Raw genomic sequence first — 24903 nt, 5'->3', positions numbered from 1 at the left:
GTCACCACTGACAGACCATGCTGTGGTTATTCCTTCACACAGGATTAAGATGTACTGTGTAGAGCTCACTATAGGTCTGAGAGACTGTTTTTGGAATCAACAGCAGCTGTAAAACACTATCCTGATCAATAAGTATGGCTGTATTAATTTGCCATTGATTTAATTTATGTTTTAAAGTATGTTATACCTGACAGCATGAAAAACAGAAAGAAAATTCATTCTCATTTTCTTACTTATTTCACCTAAGCTCAACCACATAAAAGTGAAATGTCTTCATTCTTATGCTTCTTGCATGTAGAGAGCAGTTGGATTCTCATCAAGCTGGCTTATTGATTGAAGCTAAAGGTGAATTGTCCAGTCTTTTTATTTATTATTATTATTTTTATCTGTTCCACTCACAAAAGGTCACAAGACCTATAAGCAGATCAGTGCCATTGTGTGAGCAAGAGTGTAAGAACAAAGGAGAAATCTGTTCACATTTGGTTTGAACAGCTTGTATTCTGAAGGTTGTATTTTTTGGGGAAGGCAGTGGGAGAGACTGTGCAAAAGAACAGAAGTAGATGGAATGAAAGAGGAGGCAGTGAAGTTGGTTCAATGAGTTACAAGATGGACTGTAAAAGGGTGTTGGTTAACAGTGGCTCTTATGCTAATGATTTTGGAGGAATAATTAGTGGCCAATTCGGCAGAGCACTGTCCACGAAAGTATCTGCAGAAGAGGCACAAAGCAGAAACTGAACATTTTTGAGAGCGGAGTTGAAGCAAATATGGGAGTAATATTCCATGGTTGGGCAGATTTGGGATTTGTATAGAGTTAGCAGTTGTAAAGGTGTGAAGCAGTGTCTTGTACGAAGAAAAGTAAATCAAGTTTTTTGGAAGCTGCAGAAGCTATAGTTGAAATGCACAAATGCATTTCAACTAGGTGGATATCTAGGTATTGTTGAAGGCGAGGAAAGATAAGAGCTCTTTCTACCGAGCGATCAGACAGGTAGAAAGAGCTAAAACACTGTCACATGTTTTAGCTCTGCCACTAAAATGCCACTAAAACACTGAGTTTTGGTGGCATCGAAGTTTACAAGGTTGTCCTGCCATACAAGCTAGTTCTTGAGGATTCTAATATTTAAAGCACTACAAGGTTTGTCAAATGAAAATGAAGAATGGAGCATACTGTCATCTGCAAAGCGATGGATAGGATTGAAAGTCAGTGAAAGCAAGTCATTTATATAGAAGAGGAAGATAGTGAGTGAAAGAACAGAATCATGTACTTATGAATTGGTGGGGAAATCTGAGTAGAGGAAACCGTCTCCTGTGACATTTGGTGAGCAACCCACAAGAAAGTTATCAATCCAGTTGCAGAGTGGAAGGCAGACCATAGGATGACAGTTTGCTAAGTAGGCCTCTGTGCCAAACCTAATCAGATGCATTTTTGAAAATTATGGAGACAACTACCGTGTTTGAATAAAAACTTTAGTTTAATATAACTAAAATCTACATTCGACGTTTCGACCTTTATGTCAAGGTCATCTTCTGGAGCATACAACTATACACAGAAAACAAGCTACACTACAATCAAACTGGTTTGTTAAAGACACTGACCAACCGCTACAACAATTGTTGGCCTGACCTCTGGTGGGGAAAAAAAAAAAATTATACATCATCGCTAGAGTCTTATTATTAGTGTTATCTGTTGGTTGTAGAAATACATTGGGCACAACAACACATCTATCTATATACATATATTAACATCATGTACACATTCCAGCCAGTTGGTATGGAATGGTTTCTAATACTAACTAATGATTGGGTAGAGTCCTGACTTATGCTGGATCTTATATATTAGATAGGCTGAATGTGTGCCATCCAGATCCTTGGAATTTTCATGCCATCTTTGTTGTTGATATTTGGGTGGTTTATCAAGATTTCGCAGGCTTCCTTAAATTTCCTTTCATACCAGGTTTTTGTGCACGGGTGCTTTTCCAGTTGATTTGATGTAAGGTTTTGAGTGTGTGGTCTGAGAGGCCTGCTTCACCATAATGGTTATATTTAATGTGTAATATGTGTTCTTTCTTGCGTATAGGGATTGTCTGTCCTGTTTCACCAATGTACGGTAAGTTACAGGTGCAGCGGATGCAATAGACTCCAGGATGTGCTAATGGGAGGAGAGGATCCTTAGAGGAGTTGAATATGGTTTTAAGTTTAGTGGGTGGTTTAAAGGTGGCATTGAGGTTATAATGTTGTAGGATTCTGTTGATTTTTTCCGATAACCTTTTAATGTATGGGATGGCTATGGTTTTACTGTAATCTAGATTCGTTTTTGTTGTAGTTTTATGGAGTATTTTATTAACGGTATTTTTGTTATAGCCATTATTTATGAATGTGTCACTGATGATTTTTAGTTCTTGTTTCAGGGCTTGCTGGTTAGAGCAAATTGTTGTAGCTCTGTTTTTAAGGGTGTTAATGACTCCATATTTTAGTGATGGGTAGTGGTATGAATTAGCCTGTATGTATTGGCCAGTGTGTGTCGGTTTTCGGTAGACTGTGAAGAATAGACTGCCTGAAGGAAGACATGTGACTAGTGTGTCTAGGAACGGGAGCGAATTTTGGTTTTCGATTTCGATGGTAAATTGTATGCATTCGTGTTGTTTGTTCAGGTGGCTAAGGAATGTGTTTAGCGTTTGTCACCGTGCGGCCAGATCGCGAACATGTCGTCGACATATCTAAGTCAGACAGTCGGTCTTAGCGTGGTGGAATCAAGAGCCTTTGCTCAAAGGTTTCCATGTACAAGTTAGCGATTGGGGGGGGGGGGGATAGTGGTGAGCCCATGGCTGTACCTTCTTTTTGTAGGTAAAATTTGTTTTGCCCGACTGTAGTACGTGGGGAAAGAGGGCCGTAATGTCGGGTGGAAATTTGTTCTGTAGTAGGAGAATTGTGTCATTGATGAAGATATTAGTGAAGCGGGCAGAAACGTCGAAACTGACTAATAAGGTGTTATGTTTTTAATTTTGTTTATAAAGCATTGTGTGTTTTTTTATGTAGGAGGGGAAATGACCTACCAACTCCTTGAATTTGAGTGTTGTTGCTAATTTCTTGGCTAAGTAGTAATTGGGGCACATTTTGTTTTGTTTGTGTATTTTCAGGACCCCATATATTCTGGGGGGGGGGGCGTAGTGGGGTTTGAGTTTTTTAACCGTGTCTGGTGCCAAGAAGTGATGGACTTGAGTAGTTTCTTTGTTTTATCCTTTATCCTTTTTGTTAGGTTATAATTTACCATTTTATGTGTTGTTATCGGCTACTAGTTGATTCATTTGAAGTACGTATGTTGACCTGTCAAGGACAACAATGGCATTGCCTTTATCCACTTTCATTATTATTATGTTTTGTTTGGCTTTTAATGACTTAATTGCTGCTAATTCTGTTTTTGTGAGATAGTTCTGTATGGTTTTCTTAGTGTTCAGGACATTACTAGTTTTTAGTTGTATTTTATCTGCTATATTTTTAGTTAGGGACCTGATGCCTCTTCTGCCCTCTTCACTAATGTCCCCATCAATGACACAATTCTCCTACAGAACAAATTTCTGCCCGACATTAAATAACCCAACAAAAAGGATAAACACACAACACTTTATAAACAAAATTAAAAACATAACACTCGACAAAGACGACCTATTAGTCAGTTTCAACGTTTCTGCCCCTCTTCACTAATGTCCCCATCAATGACACAATTCTCCTACTACAGAACAAATTTCCACGCGACATTACGGCCCTCTTTGCTCACATACCACAGACCAGCAAAACAAATTTTACCTACAAAAAGAAGGTACAGCCATGGGCTCACCACTACCCCTCCCCCCAATGGCTTAGATACGTCAACGACGTGTTCGCGATCTGGCCGCACAGGAGACAAACACTAAACATGTTCCTTAGCCACCTGAACAAACAATACGAACGTATACAATTTACCATCGAAATCGAAAACCAAAATTCGCTCCCGTTCCTAGACACACTAGTCGCACGTCTTCCTTCAGGCAGTCTATCCTTCACAGTCTACCGAAAACTGACACACACTGGCCAATACATGCATGCTAATTCATACCACCACTCATCACAAAAATATGGAGTCATTAACATCCTTAAAAACAGAGCTACAACAATTTGCTCTAACCAGCAAGCCCTGAAACAAGAACTGAAAATTATCAGCGACACATTCATAAATAATGGCTATAACAAAAATACCGTTGATAAAATACTCCATAAAACAACAGCAAAAACGAATCTAGATTACAGTAAAACTATAGCCATCCCATACATTAAAGGGTTACTGGAAAAAAATCAACAGAATCCTACAACATTATAACCTCAATACCACCTTTAAACCACCCACTAAACTTAAAACCACATTCAACTCCTCTAAGGATTCTCTCTTCCCATTAGCACATCCTGGAGTCTATTGCATCTGCGGCACCTGTAACTTACCGCACATTGATGAAACAGGACAGACAATCCCTATACGCAAGAAAGGACACATTAAATATAACCATTATGGTGAAGCAGGTCTCTCAGACCACGCACTCGACACCTTACACCAAATCAACTGGAAAAGCATCCGCTCTTTACACCGCACAAAAACCTGGTACAAAAGGAAATTTATGGAAGCCTGCGAAATCCTGATAAACTAGCCAAATATCAACAACAAAGATGGCATGAAAATTCCAAGGATCTGAATGGCACACATTCAGCCTACCTAATATATAAGATCCAGCATAAGTCAGGACTCTAGCCAATCTTCAGCTAGTATTAGAAACCATTCCATACCAACTGGTTGGAATGTACATGATGTTAATATATGTATATAGATAGATACTTGTTGTTGTGCTCAATGTATTTCTACAACCAACAGATAACACTAATAATAGGACTCTAGTGTTGATGTGTGTGTGTGTGTGTGTGTGTGTGTGTGTGTGTGTGTGTGTGTGTGTGTGTATATAAAGATATTTTTTTTTATGTATAGACGATCATGTATAGACCTGGCCTTTTGCCTAAAATTAATAATAGAGAGAGAAAAGAAGAGAATATAATTTAGAAACACATTTATTGACTTTAAAAAAGCATTTGACAATGTTAAAAGAAACATTATTTAACATATTAAAAGAAAGACATATACCAAATAATATCTTAAAAGCTATCACAAGTATATATGAAAATAATCAAATACAATAAGATTAAATCACGAGCTATCATATACGAGAGAGATAAACCATGGGGTCCGACAGGGATGTCCCCTCTCGGCAACTCTTTTTAATATCTACTTAAATGAAATAATAATAAAATGGAATAAAAATTTACATCAAGGAATTAAACTTTCTCCTAAAGTTAACTTAAACACTCTCTTCTTTGCCGACGACCAAATAATAATTACAAATTCTGAAGATAACTTACAGAAAGCTATTTTAGATCTAAATGAGATAGCCAAAGATTATGGTATGATAATATCAACGGAAAAATCAAAAACTATGGCCTTTAAAGGACAAGATCCAGCAAGAACTGAAATAGTAAATGATAACAAGATCTTAGAACAGGTGAATTCATTTAACTACCTACGATGTATGATCACATATGAAAATGAAAAAGATATAAACGTAAAAATTGGAAAATATTTAAAAATAACAGGCGTAATTAACTCTATATTTAAACCAAACCTTGTTCAAAAATAAACCAGGCTAAAAGTACAGAATACATTAGCCCTAGCAGTCTTAATGTATGGAAGCAAAATCTGGACAAAACAAAAAGGCAAACAAAGATTAACAACAGCAGAAATGAATTTTATGAGAAAAACTGCAATGTATACCCTATTTGATCACAAAAGAAATGAAGATATTATGAAAGAATTAAACCAAGAACCAGTAATAGAAAAAATTAAAAAATATAAACATTAATGGATGGAACACGTTCAAAGAATGAAAACAGAAAGATTACCAAAACAAGCCTTAAAGGAAAAAGAAAACCAGGATGTCCTCTTAAACGATTCAACGATGACTTCTAAGGCCGGAACGGGCCATGCTAGGCCTAAATCCTTGATATGCATGATGATGATTTTTTTTTTGTTTTCCCACCAGAGGTCAGGCCAACAATTGTTGTAGCGGTTGGTCAGTGTCTTTAACAAACCAGTTTGATTGTAGTGTAGCTTGTTTTCTGTGTATAGTTGTATGCTCCAGCAGATGACCTTGACATAAAGGTCAAAACGGCTAATGTAGATTTTAGTTATATTAAACTAAAGTTTTTATTCAAACATGGTAATTGTCTCCATAATTTTCAAAAATGCATTCGGATCACCATGTAAGCTTAAAAGAAAGGATTCTAATCGGATGCCTTTGAAATGTCGGGGGCAACCAAAAGTTTCTCAAAAATTTTCCATGTCTTATATGGATGCCGAAGGATATTTTCATCTTGCAAAATAAGCAAACCAGCCAGAGTACTTATGTAATTACTATACATAATGTACTAGCCTCATATTCTTAGGTGTTCGATTTTAATTCCAGACACCAAGACTCTTCTATCCCATAATACTAATGACACTCCCTTGAAATCAAACAAACTTATTCATATACAAGTAGCATAGCAATGAAGATATGTCATGCGCAAACATTTGTTTGCTAAAGAGGCACCAGAATTTCTAAAATGCCAAACCATGTTTTTAGAAAATACAGGCAGTTCCTGTTTTATGAGTTCTTGCTTTGAATTAATGGGTTTACCAAGTATTTTTTTTTCAGGTATCAACAAAATCAAAAATATGAACATTAATCACAATAAATAAATGCTAAACATTCATAAATGTGGTATTTCAAACCACTTATGTAGTATGTATAGTACAGTACTACTGTGCTCAGCTTAATGATACAGTACTCTGTTCTCCAGCAGAAGTCATCCACAATGACAGAAGTAGTCATTAATATTGCTAACTAACTGCAACTTCATGTTTCTACAACTAACATCACTGATCTGCTTTAAACACACAATAGTTATCTCAGAAATGAAAACCTCCTTGAAATGGAAAAATATGAAGAAGCTGTGGAAGAAGATTTAATTACTGAAATTCCTGTTTGTTCTTTCAATATAATGGACTCGACAAACTTTTCAACACAGAAAAAGCAGTTGGAACTTTCACATCACAAGATTCAAATTTTGAGCTTTCTAGAAAAGTTGCTACAGATTTAAAAAATTCTTATACATTTTATCAATGAATTTAGAAAGAAAAAAGAAGACTGTCTTGAAAACTAGCTACTCGTAATTTGCTTAATTTTAAGGCAGTGTTTTCATTTCTTGGGATCTATTAATCATTAGTTGAGCATGAAGTATTGTTTTGTTGACTTTCATTTAATATTACTGTGGTCAAATTTCATTGTTCAGAATGTAATCCCTGTATTCAGCATTAATTTATGGGAAATGCAATATGACACAAAAAAAATACCAGTACTGGTAACTCAGCAATATATGTTATTGAGTAAAGGGGTTTTTTATTAACAAAGAAATATATGTTTACACCTGATGATATATACATCCACATCTATCAGTCAAATAAAGAGGTCAAATATCATTTCGACCTCATAATATGCCATAATGATGGCAGATTATGAGGTCGAAATGATAACCTTGTCTTTCATGTTTCTGACAGGTTTTATAGCAGATGTGAGATTCTCTGTCATTTTGGAGAATCTGCCAAGATATATTGTGTACTTTTATCCTTTAGTTCATCAAGAGTTGAAGGCAGGTCATGCTAGTATACCCATTCCTGCAACATATTCCAAATGAAGACATCAAGCGATGTGAGATCAGGAGAACGTGAACGGTATGGGAATTCTGTGAACCTTCAAATGAGCCTCCCGGGGAACAGTTCTGATAAATAGGCTCTATATTCACTAAATAGGCTCAGGACAAGAGCCTATTTAGAGCAATCTGTTACACGTGATGTGTAACAGATTGCTCTTGTCCTGTCGGAATACCTGTGCACGAAATGGAATGTTTTTTGCATGACACATCCTATGCAAACCCTCAGTGAACGGAACCAAATATTCTCAATGTAGCATTCAGGTCACGTTTATACCACCCTCTTTAATGACGTAGGGCCCACTTATGCCATGGCTGAAAAACTGCATACCATGCTGTGACCTCACTGTGAAGAAGTTTTTCTTGGACAAATTCAGGTCTTGAGAAACCAAGAAACCTGTAGGTTTGTCTATTTACATGACTACTTCACTGGGCATCTATAGATGCCATATGGTCACTCCGATGCTCGGTGATATGCCACACCAGGCCTCGCCATGTAGTCCTGTTGTTTGCTTTTCTGGTGGCCTCAACTATCTGAAGATCAGTCACTCCACACATGCCATCCATCCATCCATCTCACTGATGATCTACCCCTGCCTCTTTTTCCAGGAACTTTACCTTCTATCACTGTTCTGAGAAGTCCCCCTTTCATCCTTTCTATGTGTCCAAAATATTTTAACTTTCTTCTGTCAATATCCTTAAGAAGCCTTAAAGTTCTGCTGATCTTTTTTAACACCCATTCATTTGTACGCCTTTCAGTATATGATATCCTCAACAGCCTTCTGTAATACCACATCTCAAAAGCAGATATCCGTTTCTTATCTGACTTCTTTAGGTTCCAAGTCTCGCATCCATAAGTCCCTGTTGGAAAAACAACTGCATCCAAAATCCTCAACTTTGTTCCCATGGAGATAGATCCATCCTTCCAGATTTTAGGCAGGTCTCTGACTGTTGTTTTAGCCATTCCTAACCTTTTTATGACATCTTCTGAACAGCAATTCTTCACATTAATAATGGATCCCAGGTACTCAAACTTGCTGACTTCCTCAATTCTTTCTCCATTAAGGTACACTTGTTTCTCAAGAGCTTCTCTGTTTGTATTTCCTTTGAGAACCATAATCTTTGTCTTGCTAGGATTGAGTTGAAGTCCTCTGTTATTACTGATCTTGTTAACTTTGTCAAGAATTAGTCCTAGTTCTTCCATGTCATTACAAAGGAGTACTGTATCATCAGCATACCTCAGATTACTGATCAATCTACCTCCTATCGTAATTCCTATCTGGAGCTCATCCAATGCTTCACGCATGATGTCCTCTGCATATATACTAAACAAGTGAGGAGAAAGTAAACATCCTTGCCTAACTCCTTTTCCAACTTGAAGCCAGTCAGTCAATCCAACACCTGTTCTTACCGTGGCTTGTTGCTCCTTGTACAAGTTGATTATCAACCTGATAGTGTTTTGGGGAAACCCATTCTTTTCATTACTTCCCACAGTTTCGCATGCTCAATACAGTCAAAAACTTTAGAGTTGTCTAAGAAACACATTACCAGAGGGAGTCTGAATTCTTTATATTTTGCTATGATCTGTCATTTACGTGACTGCTTAGATGGTAATGCACTTTGAGAATCAGACATCATGGAGGAAGGACGGATGTTCGTAAACATTGGCCAGCACACGTGAACAGTATTTCTGCTGTGCAGCTTAATCCATTTCTGTTAAACACTGACCCACCTGAATGATGTACAAAAAGACCCCAGCTCCTTAAGAATGCTCTGTAGTAACTGCCTCAGTTTCCCAAGTTTACTGCCATTCGATATTGACTGTGTTTCGGAGACTAACACTTTCTCCATACATGCACGTGATTCTCACTTGAGTTAACAGTTTGTTGTCTCCCCAAATGCCATTGCATTGCAGCAGAACATTTACAGTATATTAGAACCTCTCGATTAAAGCAGTTATGACGCTATTGCTTGGGGCATACTTACAGAAATGACAAACAAACTGCTCACACACGTCATAGGCATGGACCATTTGCTCTACTAACTCCATATGAACAAAAATAATGCTAAACAATAAACTTGTTTTCTTACAATGTCAACATCATTTCTACAGCTAAATGTAATAGTGTAGACGCTATACGTTCTGTTAATTTGCATGCAGTCGAATTGCATATCTAATAGTGCGTATATTTGGGGCAGTGTCAAAGTTCAGTACTGTTTTTTATTTTTTTCGCCATACCAAAAATTCCCATTTTATGAGTGCATGCTTAGAATGAATTTCACATTGCTCTGCCTATGCATGTCATCTATGCTCTGTATAAACCACCTAAAATCACCATTCCTGTTAAAAATATGTATATTGCCTGCATGCTGGTTGCTTAGTAAACAGCCTTCACTCTACAACCAGCAGGATGTTGCTCTAAATCCCTGTGTGGCTGGGATATTTTTGAAAGTTTTTAGGTGGTAGGTGAATTCCCATTTACTTGTTGACCATCTAAGATAGTTTGAGTCCTCTAATAAATTAATGCAGACAGTTACCACTCCTCTGCTGTATCTCCTGAAGGCTTGCATTTAATGTTTGAAGATCTGTGTGTGTTCATGAGGCTTGTTTGCCTGTTTTGAGGGATGAAAAATCCTCCATATGAGACTTGTTAACTGTCCATTTAATTGAACAGACCTGATCATGGTTGCTCACATTACAGATAGGATTTGAACCTCGGTCTTTTTACCCAAAAGGCTCCTCTACACCAACTGAGCTATAGAAGCTCAGATGAATTAGATGAATGATTCTCATCACCTGGTGTGAGATTGTTGTCCTGCTTATTCTAGGTCTGAAGCTGCTTTGAAATGTTCCATATTTGATCTTTAGAGTAGATAAACTGGATTCAGTGGTCCAAATGTGTGATTGTTTTACAAGCTTTGTGGATGCAATTTAAAGAAAACCTCTTTGTAAAAAAAAAAAAAATCCACATTGGGATGTTAGTTCATTGTTAACTGTGTGGTTGTTATTAAGACAGTCCCAAAATATGTTTAGGCCATTAACAGCTATGTGGCATTTATTATTATTACACCCTCCTTGGAGTCGACAGACTCATCGTGGGAGGTTCATTCAACTGACCACATATTTATCATATAGAATCTTAGTCCTTAACACTCCTTGTATTACAACACATTCTGGTAATGCATTGCATTCACTGACAATTCTCCATGTAAAAAATGTACTCCTCACACCCTTCTTCACCACACTTTTACATAACTTTCAGGAATGACCTCTGGTTCTTCCCCTCTCACCTTCTACTCTTTTTATAATCCCCTCTGGATTAATCTGATAAAATCCTCTCACTAACTTAAACATCTCTATCATATCACCTCTCTTCTTCTTATCCACCAAACTCTGAAATCCACATCTCTTCAACCTCTCTCCATAGTCAGCATTCCAAACTCCTGATATTGTCTTATTCAAGTTAAGGGGATAAAAATCCTTTATTGTTTTTCAGCCAGTAAGCGAAACTAAGATCGAAAACTACGATCTGAACGTTTCATATCGACGAACTGTCGGCGGATCCAAGCGTAAGTGACCACTTGGTAGTGTCACACCAAGGCAACTCGTTGCAAAGGTGGAGCAAGCTCCCTACTATGCTTGATATTTTCTCATAATGTAAAAACACACAGCTCTTAGGAGATGTAGTACTTTTTTACATTATGAGGAGAGGTCACTACCCAGACAGGTTTCAACCTTTTTTGAGGTCTCATCAGTGAGTAGCTAGACCTAGAATATCAGAGTTTAAGTGAAAAGAACTTGCATACTTTCGCTATACGATTGCCAGATAGGTGTGTCACTGTATTATATTATAACATATTATAATAACTAAGATGAAAAGCCAAACGGCTATTTTTTTCTGGCAAGTTTGTTAAGTTAAGGGGATAAAAATCCCTTATTGTTTTTCGGCCAGTAAGCGAAACTACGATCTGAATGTTTCATGCCGACGAACTGTCGGCAGATCCAAGCGTAAGTGACCACTTGGTAGTGCCACACCAAGGCAACTTGTTGCAAAGGTGGAGCAAGATCCCTCACTATTCTTGATATTTTCTCATAATGTAAATAATAAGGTATAATAAACAAATAATAAACAATAAGGGATTTTTATCCCCTTAACTTAACAAACTCACCAGAAAAAAATAGCCGTTTGGCTTTTCATCATTGTCTTATTCACTCGTCTCTGGACCCTCTCCAATGTCTTCACATCACATTGAAAACCAGGTGACCGGATCTGAGCACAATAGCCCAAGTGTGGTCTGACCAGTGCCTTATACAGTGGCACAACCACTTCCTTATCCTTGCATGTTAGAGTACTTCTTATCATAGCAGCACTATGATGTGCAACCTTTGCAACCCTAGCAATATGCCTTCTAAACTTCAGCCTACTGTCAACCATCACTCCCAATCTCTAATCTCATCCACTTCCTGCAGCACGGCACCATTAGTATAATACACAGCCTTATATTTCTGCACTCCAAAATGCAACACCTTGCACTTATTGATATTAAAAGTACAACCCCACTCTTTTGTCCAAGTAAAAAGTCTATTTAAATCTTCCAGACAAAATTTATCATCAGCATTGTTACTTATAATTCTTCCCAGCTTTGCATTGTCAGCAAATAACAAAAGATCCCCAGTCAGTCCACATGATATATCTTTTACAAACAAGTTAAACAGAAGGGGTCCAAGCACAGAACTCTGGGGCATGCCACTGGTTACCATTCTTTTCTGAGACACTGCTCCATCATACACAACCTGCTGGTATCGTTCAGAGCCAATCTCTGATCCATCTAGCCAATATTTATTATTATTATTCCTGACACCTCCAAGGAGTCCAAAGACTCATCGTGGGACACAGTGGCACAACCACTTCCTTATTCTTGCATGTTAGAGTACTTCTTATCATAGCAGCACTACGATGTGCAACCTTTGCAACCCTAGCAATATGCCTTCTAAACTTCAGCCTACTGTCAATCATCACTCCCAACTTATACACCAACTTATCATGTGGTAATCTATTAAACGTTTTTGCAAAGTCTAAGAATATCACTGTATATGAGTCTCCCTTATCTAACACACTCGTCACCTTATCATAAAATGCAAGTAAATTACACAGGACCTACCCTTTACAAATCCATTCTGATCTTCATAAAGAATGCCATGTCCATCAACCCAATTCTGTATTCTATTCCTTATCAGTCTCTCCAACACCTTGTGTTGGATATGGTGCATACGTGGTGATATGTTATCCTTTCCTACAGCCTTATTCACATCTAACCCAACCCATCTGATACAGCTCTGTTTCTTTCACTTCCAATTCTCGTAATACTTGCCTCTCTTCTATATATTGTACCAGATAATTTATACCAGTATGATATACACTGATAAAGTGCTCGTTCAATAATTCTATTGAACGAGTTTCAATAGAATAAAATAATTCTATTGAAACTGTATCCTTTGCATCTGTTAATCTGCTGCCATGATTATCCATCAATGTTAGTCTGCCATAATTATTCTTCCTCTTGTTTTCCATGTAGCAGAAAGATTCGCTCAAGTTAACCTTGGCCTGACCAACCAATCTCCTCTCATACTGCACCTTTTCTTTACCATGCTCGTCACATTTCTAGCCTGCACCTTATACTCTTCATGGATATGATCACCACCAACTGTCTTGTACCTCCTCCATAACATATTCTTTTCTAGCACAGCTTGCTTGATTTTGCTGTTCATTCATTTCACTCCCACTCTATTTACTCGCTTAACCCTTGGGATGCAGTCATACATTGCTTTTGTCAGATACTGCCTTACGAATTTCCATGCATTTTCAACATCTTTTCTGCTCAGCTCATCTATCCAACGTACCGATGCTGACTACAGAGCTTCCTATAATCACCTGCTTTTATACTTCCACATGTATCTATTTTTGGCAGTGACCTTTTCTTGTTTCGTCACTTCCCAAACAAGTACCGCATGATCACTCTCACCAACTAGTGGCAGTGTTAAATCTGGAATGAAAGGTTCAATTTGTTAACGAGCATTTCATTCGAGATTTATCTAGAATCTAAGAACTCTATAAAAAGGAAATGCTTGTACATAAGGTGTAAGTGAAAACTTTAATGTATTAATATTTTATTAACAGAATTTTGTAAGTGATAAATTGTAAAGTGTCTTATAAATAACATACCAGAGTCTAAAAGGTCTTAGTAAAGGTTACTTTAGAAGGAGAAAGTTTAAGCCAAATCCACTTTAGCCTAATCGGCTTTTGAACATAACCCCGGGACAATCGCAATCCGAAGTCCGAGACACGTGTACGGCACTCAGGTGATGGGGAGCATATCGGGAAGAAGCGTAGGGTACGGTGCAAAAAGAGTTAGGTGTCGTGAGCAACCAGTGATGTAGTTGGGTGAGTGGACAAGGGGATATATAAGGATTTGCCAGTGAATATAGCCCTCTCTCAGTCCTCTGTTCTTTGTGGTGTCTCTTTCCCTCAGCATTGGGTTCCAATGGAAGCAGTTCATAGCGATGACTAGAAGGATGGTCAACGACGGCTACAAAGTCAGGTAGCAATCTGTTTCAAGCATAGCAGCAGTAAAGCCATGCAGCCAGCGGAGACTGCAGCCTTATGCCGAGTCGCACGTGCCTATCTGTCGAAGCGGTGCCGTTAAAGTTATAGGAATAACGGTGATTCGTGATCGTAATCACTGGTTAAGAAGTTGGAAGAATTTACAGGTAGTAGACCTAGGAACCTACCTGGAGGGAAACAACAAAGATTGATGTTAAGCCCACGTGGTCAGTAAAGTAGAAACTTTTATTGTCTTTCATGCTGAGAGCAGGACTAGAGTGAGTGAAAGTGCTAACCTTATATGTGATAGGACCTTTTATAACTGTCTGGACTATAGTGTTTTACTTAGAGGCTAAATGTTGTAATTTTAGAAGTTCATTGTTACTGAATTATGCCCATGATAGAATTTTGGTATATTATAGTCTAATCTAGGGAATTAAAAGGTTGTTAAATTATATATCTGTGTTGAGCTTACAAGAATTGGATTAATTGATCTGTTGAAAATAATTTAAATGACTATTTAGTTACAATTAGATAGATTGTCTGAGAACCTGAGATTTTCTTTCATGAATAAGTCATATGTCTGAAGCAAAGTTTTGATCTCTGTGTACAATACCTTAGTGTAAAATAAATGTTTTACTTTCTATACCTAAGAAACTTGCCTGATTTCTCACACCAACTTACCGCTTGCTAAAATTAGAACCTGTATAAATTTCAAGTGTGTGTGTGGGGGGGAGGGGGTTTGGTTACCACGCTGATTAAGGAATAAACTAATAGGGTGTATTAAATAATTGATTCTAATGCTGTGTTAATTATCTGCGTGTTAACTCTCTGACAGGCAGTGGTGAGCTATAAGGGGCTCACGCGAGCCCTTTGTTAAATTTTTCTCAAATTTGCGAGCCCCTTGTTCTTCTTGTTTAATAATCTTGTAGAACTAGGAAATACCACTGTGGAATGTATACATGCTACTATAATTGCTACTTTAAATTCATATGGATTTTCTGATAACTATATAAAAAATCACTTCGTTGCATTTTGTTCTGATGGAGCTAGTGTAATGTTAGGAAACAAATCAGGTGTTGCAATCAGACTTCTACAAAAATTTTCCAATGTTGTGATTTGGCATTGTGCTTATTGTTTACACTTAGCATTAGACGATTCGAAAAAAACATTAAAGAAATAAATCATTTTGAAATATTTATGGATAAATTATATGATTTTTATCATCATCACCAAAAAATCAACGAGAATTAAATACGATTGCAAAAGACCTTGGTATCAAAATTTTAAAGATCGGCCATGTATTTGAACCACAATGGGCAGCTTGCAGTTTACGAACGGCTCTTGCTGTGTGGAGAAATTACCCAGCTTTATGCAAGCATTTTGCACCGAACGATAAATATAAGGGCTTTTTCAACCGACTTCTCAATTTGGAATTTTTAAAAGATCTATAGCATTAATGATTGATATCCTACAGGATTTATCATATCTGTAAGAAGCTCTACAAAGTCACAATATAAGTATTAAAAGGTTTTTTTTTTGCTCGACGATGCGAGCCTTTTGTTAAAATCTCCATAGCTCACCACTGCTGACAGGAATATCTTTTTTGTATAGGATTCAAGATGGCGCAGCTATACCAACAAATAAATTTTTCTTGATTCTGAAAAGGAGCTAACTCCAGAACTGCAACAATAGATAATTTTGGCTCTTGCCAAGGGCATTCTCTTTGTCTGCAAAAATAGTACATGTGATCCATCAGAAAGAATGGTATCTGATAAAAATAGTCTCTAACTAAGACTAAGCACTGTAAATTAGCGGCCGGAATAGGAACAGCAGAACAATTGGTAGAAAGACTAAAAAACTATAGATAAGATTTATAAAGGACAATAAGGAATGACGTACACAAGATATAGCAGCAGTGTCAACACCTCATTAACAACTACATCTTGTGAAGTTATCACCAAATCCAAAACATTAACGCCTCTAGTTGCTTTAATCATATGCTGCTTAAGATACTTATCTCTCAGAAATTCCACAAACTCGCTCTCCTTGTTCCTGTACACTATCTTCTTCCAGTCTATATTCCTGTAATTAAAGTCTGCAATCAGGATCACCTTCTTTTTACATGTCCAACTAATTTGCCTAAATATTTCACAATCAGTATTCTCTGCTATGATAATTTTAGTTTAATCCTTTATCCCAGTGAGATCAAACAAAGTTTGTGCCTGAAAATATCTTCAGAACTGAATATAGTGTTGTACTATCTTACCTGGGTAAGTAGTACAACACCAGGCAACTCGTAGCAAAGGTGGAGCAAGCTATCAACACTCCTAACCCAGTATCTCCCATAATGCAAAACACAGCTCCTTGTGGATATGTATACTGTTATGCATTAAGGGATTGGCCACTACCCAGACTAGTTTCGACCTTTATTGAGGTCAATAAACCTCAGTTTGCATTTTGGGAGATACTGGGATAAGATTGTTCGTAGCTTGCTCCACCTTTGCTACGAGTTGCCTGATGTTGTACTACTTACCCAGGTAAAGATAGTACAACACTATATTCAGTCCTGAAGATTTTTCAGGCGTAAACTTTGTTTGCTCTCACTGGGATAAAGAATTAAACTAAATTTATCATAGTCTAACCTAGTGAAAAATAAACTTTAATCAGTATTCTCTGCATTCCCTGGTCTATAACATCATCCTATGATTCTAAATTTCCACACAGATTCAAAATCTGTGCATGCACCATCAACTTCCACACTTTGCACACACAATTCCTCTGCAATCATTAACAGCACTTGCCCTCCTCTTTTCACATCTCTATCCTTCCAGAAAATTATATATCCTTCTATTCTATTCCCGACATCACATCCTCCACCAAAAGTAATTGGAAGAAGTTTCACTTATTCCAATTACTTTTGGGCATACTATCTGAATCAATGCCACAAACTCAGCTCTCTTGTTTTGAATACTCTTTACATTTGTGTATAAACATAACAATTGCTGTGTGTTTGAGGCCATCCTACCAGCACCAACATTCTCTATTCTAGCTGTTATACTACACCTCTCTCTCTCTCTCTTCGGTTTGACCACTCCCGTTTCCCTGATCTTGATTGGGATTTCCATTCTTACCTTTTTAGCCTCACCTTGTGCTGCTGCAACCACATCTTCAACCTTATATCCAACTTCCTCCTGCTGTACAGTCTGTTGATTTGTGCTATCCTGTTTCACAGGTAGACTGATCATTTGCTACATTAACTTCTTGACTTTGTGACTTCTCAGAAAACAATATCCTCTCTAAATGCCCAACTCCAAACCCATTCAAATGTAATCCATCAGTTTTATACCATTTGAACTTCCCTTGAAATTCACTCCACAGATTTACAAATTGTGAACCCCCTTTGCCTCACACAACTTAGGCATCTTACTATTCATTATCTCTGCTCTCCTTCTCAATTCACTGTTATCATATCTGGGCAACTTGCCTCTGACTTTCCCAACAACACTCTTCTTCTACCTGCTGAAACAACTTCCTGAAATTTCTATCAACATTCTTCTTCTCCCCAACTAAGCTATTTGTGCCCACAACTACCACTAATTTTGATGTCCGGTATTTCCTTTTCTGCAGTGCCTCAGTTATTTGCTTTATTGTTCCACCAGGAAAGCATGTTTTGTGCACTTTATTAGTAATCACATCTCTAATGATCAAGTCCTCATACATTGACATACGACTGTCCTTTGATTCTTTTAAGTTAAGGTTATAAACTTCCTCCTTCGCTGTTGTGTTGAGCCATTAAAGTAGAAACATATTTTGTTTTTCTGTGATTTTTGCAGTGTCTAAAAATGTGGAGGAATGTATTTCTATTATTTATTTATTATTCTTTTTTTGTTTTAATTAGCAGAACAGCTGGTGAGATAATTTACTGAAAATAACATACTGGAAATGCTGTTATAAGATGCCCATAACTGTGAGTCCAAGAGAATGTTGAAATGCATGTACAAGAATACCAGAAGTATCAGAAATAAGGGAAAGGAATTTTCAACTTGTATAAAAACTATAGACATCAGCGAGACATGGTTGATATAATTAAATGATATAGTTACATGGATAGAATGTAAAGAGCATTGTATTTTCAGGAAGAATACAGGGAACAAGACGGAAAGTGGGCTATTACTGATGATAGGTGAAGAACTACAACTAACAAAATTAGAAATTAAAGAGGATTTTAGTTTTGAGGGAGACGGTTCATTTGAGGCTGTATGGTGTGAGATAAAGGCCAATGGAACAAACTACATTGTTGTTTGTTCCATTGTTGGTTGTGATTCTAGTGGATGCCATCACAGGCATCCACTAGAAGATATGAATGCTATTCATTGTAAGATTAGCACAATGAGTGCATGTTGAGCAGTTATGATGGGCCTTCAGCCCTGGGAACATAGATTGGAGGAAAGGGAGCGTGGGATGGCGGAAGTGGAATTTATACTGCTGCTAAGGGATAATTACCAGAAACAGCATGTCATGGAGTGGATAAGAGGATGTTGAGTGCTGATCTAGTAATAGCATTGAAAGATGTATCCATTACTGCAGTAGCAACTCTGCCTTAGATCAGGGAAAGTGACCATGCAGTCTTGTTCTGTGATGTTGCTGAACATGTAAAACTTTCAATAATGAAAGGGCATATATCGTTTGAACTATAAAGTTGGTCATTATGACAGACTTCAGAGGCAGCTTGGAGCATTGTCATTTCTTGAGAAGCTACAAGTAAAGAACATCATTAGTGCACTGGAAGCAGTCAGAAGGATAAACTAAGCAGAAAAAGAAAACATCATAGAGGGAATATAAAGAAAAAAGTGATGAGCAGTACAAAGTGCAGACAAGAAGGTTGACTAGTAGAAATGCCAAATCAGATTATGAGAGAAAAATAGCTAAACAAGGCCAAAATAAATCCAAGAATGTTTTTGCTATGTAGCAAGCGAATGATTATGGAAGGATGACTGTAATTAATGCTGATGGTAAGAAAGTGACAAAATCTCAATAAACAATTGAGTTGTTGAGCTATTGCTTTGCAAGGCTGTATCATCCAGGTGGAGATTTTGCAGTTGCTGATGTTACAGAGACTCATTTAAAAATTGAGGTATATGAACAGGAGGTACTCAGCATATCGAAAAATATGAACATGTATACAGGAGTGGGACTGAATGGCATGCCAACATGTGTGCTACATGAATGTGCAAGAAAAGTGGCAGTGACTCTAACAAAATTGTTTAATCTGTGTCTCAACTCCAGCAAGGTTCCAATGGAGCAGGATGAGAGTGAGATAGTTCCATTACATAAAGATGGCTCCAAGACAGACGTAGCATAATACAAACCATTTAATATCTCAAGAGTGGTGGTTAAAATATAAGAAATGTTAGTTAATGGTAAAATCCAGCAGTGGGTGGATAGGAATATGATACTCCCTTGTGGGCTGCATGTTTTTGTAAAAGGTAGGTCTTGCTTAAGGATCAAAGCTGTATAACTGAGAGGAGACCTCCACATAGCCTTTAAAGGAATGCCGACCAGGGCTACTGACCTAATGTCCAATCCTCACCTTCTCGTGGTGCACCCTGTTGGGTGCACCACGAGAAGGTGAGGTAAAATTGCCAGCCCACGAGGATGGGCTGGCAATTTGGGATTTAGCCGACCAAATTATATTCTTATTGGTTAAACCAATATAAAAAATGATGGTACAACATGATAAAATTTCATGCCGACTGGGACGTCGCCCAGTTAAACAAGCCCCGCGTTGTTTTCGTCGGGGAACCAGGGCGAACAGCAAAAAGTCAGCTACTGGAACAAATCTGAAAACAAACCCCAACTCGACATCACCAGAGTTAAAGATCGGTACTATCAAGATAAGAAGCCTGAATGGCAAAGAAATGGAGCTAGCTGAGGAATTAGATAAGTACCAGATCGACATAATAGGGGTGACTGAAACAAAAAAGACAAAAACTGGTGAGATCTTTCCGAGCAATAAATACAAAATGTTATATTCAGGCAATGACAATCAAGGAAAAGAAGGAGTAGCCATAGTATTCAACACAAAATACGAGGCTAATCTTCTTGAATGGCAGTCAGTCTCAAGTAGAGTAATGTGGGCAAATATGAGAATGGGAGAACTGGACAATGAGACTTATTTGTGCCTATGGTCCCACAGCAGGTTTTACTTGAGGCTTTAGAAAAATCAACTGACACAATGAAAAAGGAAAAGTTGGTCCTTGTTGGGGATCTAAATAGCAGAGTAGGAAATGATTGTGAGACATCCAAAAATATTTTGGGACAATTTAGAGAAAAGAGCAAAGCTAATAATAATGGCAAATATCTGTTGGATTTCTGCTCAGGACAGGGACTGGTTATTACTAACACCATGTTTCAACATAAAAATGCACACATTCACATGGAGAGAAGAGGCAAGGAATAAGAAGTCTCATTGACTATGTTATTGTTGATAGTGATGTTTTCTCCCTGGTGCAGGACACCAGAGTGTACAGAGGATTTAAAATTGGAAGTGATCACTATTTAGTCTTGAGCAGGATAAAATTGAATTTCATATTGAAAAGAATAACATGTAAGAAAGTTTTAAAGCGGATAAAAGTTGAGCAGCTCTCAGATGTGAACTGTAGACTAAAATACACAAAGATTATTGAAGAAAAATGAAGGAGTTTGAGAACAGGAATCAAACCTTGGAGATTCAGTGGCAAACTCTGAAGAAAACATTGATTGATTCTGCCAGAGAGGCATGTGGTGAGGTTTTCTGCAAGGATAAAAAAATAAGAACTCTCTGGTGGACACAGGAAGTTAAAGAGGCAGTGAAGGAAAAGAAGAAAGCATATCAAAAGTTCCTGTCAAATATGTCGACTTGTGCTCTTAGAGAATACAGAGACAAATGCAAGAATTCTAAACACTGTGTAAAACTAGCTAAACAAAAGTCATGGGAGGACTTTGGCAGGAACATAGAAAATAAATATCAAGAAGGTGGTAAGATATTCTGGAGGTTGTTGAAGAAACTTAGGAATGAAGGAAAGAGTGCTGTAAAAGGAGTTAGAGATGATAAAGGTGAAATGAAAATTTGAGAAAAAGATTTTCTTGAAGTATGGAGTAATTACTTTGAAAGGCTGTTAAATGAAACAAGCAGTGATGACAGTACAGTGGTAAAAAATACTGACCAGGCATGCAGTCAGGAATACATATCCATACTTGAAGTAGAAAAACCCATCAAAGGCTTGAAATTGGAAAGGCTGCAGGAGTAGATGATATTCGACCAGAAATTCTGAAGTATGGTGGTATAAGAGTCTTACAGTGGCTGCACTGCATAGTTCAGAAAGCCTGGATAGAGGGACGAATTCTCGATGATTGGAGTAGAGCTCTCATAGTACCCATTTTTAAAAAGGGAAATAAAACTGAATGTGAGAATTTCAGAGGTATTTCATTACTGAGTGTTCCTGGTAAGATATATGCAAGTATACTTGAGAAACGGTTGAGAAGAATTGTGGAAGAAAAGCTTGGTGAAGAACAAGCTGGATTCAGGCCAAATAGAGGCTGTCGGGATCAGATCTTCACCAAGCTTTTCTTCGACAAATAGTCAAGAAAGCATGGGAATATTACAAAGATCTGTATTTAAGTTTTGTCGATTTGGAAAAGGCATATGACAAGGTGCCAAGAGAGAAGCTATTCAATACGCTACAGATATATGGTGTCAATGGGGCATTATATCAAGCAGTACTTAGTCTTTATTTGAGTTGTAAGTCAGCAGTTAGAATTGAAGGAAGTACAGGATGATGGTTTAATGTTAAATCTGGTGTGCGATAAGGATGTACATTATCCCCTCTGTTATTCACTATTTATATGGATCAAATTATGAAGGAAAGTGGTATTAAACATGATATCAAAATTGGAGATGTTAATGTCAGCTATTTGCTTTTTCGGATGATGTTACACTTCTAAATAAATCCGCTACAAGTCTGCAAGATTCTCTGACTAAATTGAATAACTGTTGTAATAGATATGGTATGAAAGTCAGCAATAAAAAGACAAAGACAATGAAAATAGGAAGAATCATTGAAAATGTCAACTGTGTTGTGAATGGAGAACCTGTGGAACAAGTAAAACAGCTACTTAGGCACGATTTTTACTGAAGATGGTAAATTAAATATGGAAATAGACAACAGAATCAGCAAAGCTGGTATGGTGGGAAGTCAATTGAATAAATTCATATGGAATAAGAGAGAAATTAGTCGGAACACTAAATTAGCTATATACAAGACAGTGTTCAAACCAGTTTTAACTTATGGATCTGAGAGCTGGGTCAGAAGTAAAACACTTGACCAAAGACTAGAGACCGCAGATATGAGAGTCCTGAGAAAGATTATTGGCATGAACAGATGGCATCAATGGCAATATCATATTAAAAATGAGGATATTAGGAAAGAACTTGATTTTGTCAGCATCCAGGAATGCGTTAGCAGAGCTAATCTCAGGTGGTATGGTCACTTAAACAGAATGGGCGAAGAAAGATTAGCAAAACAAGTGTTCTCTGCCAGGTTGGCAACAAAACAAACCAGAGGACGACCAAGATATAGGTGGATTGATATGGTACAAAGTGCCTTAGACGATAGAAATATGAGATCTGATAATGTTGGACTCTTAACAAGTAACAGACTGATTTGGAGGAAAATTGTTGATAGGAAGTTAGTAATGATGTAATTTTTTTTATGTAGTACTATCATATCCTGTACACCCCTTGAGAGTACATGGCAGGAATTTGATGATGATGATGAGGTTCTGCCTTAGTAATTTACTTGCATTTTATAAATAGAGTGACATCAGAATTAGATGAAGGAACTGGCTTCATCAGTATACTACTAGACTTTGCAAAGGCATTTGATTTTTTTTTTTTCCCATATACTTGCCCATGAATTTTTTTTTCTTAACCTGTAGTACATTAATACTGTGGATGTGGGAAGTTTTTTTTTTTTTAATTTTTTTTATTAATTTTATAATTTTTTTTGGTATATATTATTTATTTTTTTCATAGTCTTAGAAACTTGGCTCTAGAGACCAAACAAGGAACTTTTACAAAGCATTTCAGGTGTCTCTTAAGCAGGGGTTGTGATCTCACACCATCATTAAATTCCTGACATATACTCTCAGGAGAAGTACAGGATCTTTTGATAGTATTTCATGAAAAGTTACATCGGTACTAACTGCCTATCAACAACTTTCCAGCAGATTAGCCTTTCATCTGTCAACATTCTGATATTATCAAATCTTATATTTCTATCTTCTAAGGCACTTTTTACTGAATCAATCCACCTATATATTGGTCTCCCTCTGGGTCTTTTTCCTGACATGCTGGCAAAAAACACTTGTTTAGCTAATCTTTTCTCTCCCATTCTGTTTAAGTGGCCATACTACCTGAGATTAGCTCTGCTAACACATTTCTGAATGCTAACAATGTCAAGTTCTTTCCTAATATCCTCATTTTTCATATGATACTGCTATTCAGTCCCCTGATATTTCTCGACTCGCATCTGTGGTCTCCAGTCTTAGACCAAGTGAATAGCTTTCATCTTGGCACCTTGTTATATGCCTTTTCCAGATTTACAGTGATTTTCTATGATTTCTTACAGGAACACACAGTAGAAAAATTCCTCTGAAATTCTCATATTCAGCTTTATTCCCCTTTTTATAGATGGTACTATGAGCATTGTACTCCAATCATCTGCAATTTCCTACCATACCAGCTTTTCTAATTCGGCTGTCTATATCCGAATTTAATTTTCCATCTGTACTAAAAATTATGCCCAAATAGCTGAAATGTTTTACTTATTCTATAGGTTCTCCATTCAGGATGCACTTGAGTTTTCAGTGTTTCTGCCTATTTTCATCATCTTTGTCTTTTTAATGCTGATTTTCATACAGATTTATTACACCAGTTATTCAATTTACTTAGGGAATCCAGTAGACTTGTCCTTTATTTATTTAGTAGTATAACATCATCTACGTAAAGTAAAGAGCTGAGATTATCATCTCCAATTTTGATATCAGGTTTAATAACGCTTTCCTTCATTATGTGAGCCATATAGATATTGAATAAAAGTGGAGATAATGTACACCCTTGTCGCACATGTGACTTAATAATCAAACCGTTTTCCTGTGCCTCCTTTAATTCTAACTGCTGATTTACAACTCACATACAGACTATGCATTGCTTGTTAATAATGTCCTATTTACGTCACATAACTGGAGCATTTTGAATAGCTTTCATCTTGGCACCTTGTTATATGCCTTTTCCAGATTTACAGTGATTTTCCATGATTTCTTACAGGAACACACAGTAGAGAAATTCCTCTGAAATTCTCATATTCAGCTTTATTCCCCTTTTTATAGATGGTACTATGAGCATTGTACTCCAATCATCTGCAATTTGAATCTCTGACCA

At 37.2% G+C, this 24903-nt stretch overlaps 1 protein-coding gene across 6 annotated transcripts in view; it reads left to right on the top strand.

The window, feature by feature from the left end:
- Positions 1–24903, top strand: part of LOC150096516 (polyamine-transporting ATPase 13A3-like) — a 751182-nt gene that overhangs the window by 406846 nt on the left and 319433 nt on the right. The window lies entirely within an intron of this gene.

The sequence above is a fragment of the Typopeltis vanoorti genome, chromosome 18, assembly GCF_054136105.1.
Source record: "Typopeltis vanoorti isolate ZY-2024b chromosome 18, IOZ_Tvanoo_1.0, whole genome shotgun sequence".
NCBI classification, from domain to species: Eukaryota; Metazoa; Arthropoda; class Arachnida; order Uropygi; family Thelyphonidae; genus Typopeltis; species Typopeltis vanoorti.
The sequence above is the reverse complement of the archived record's forward strand: the minus strand, read 5'-3'. Positions and strand labels throughout refer to the sequence as shown.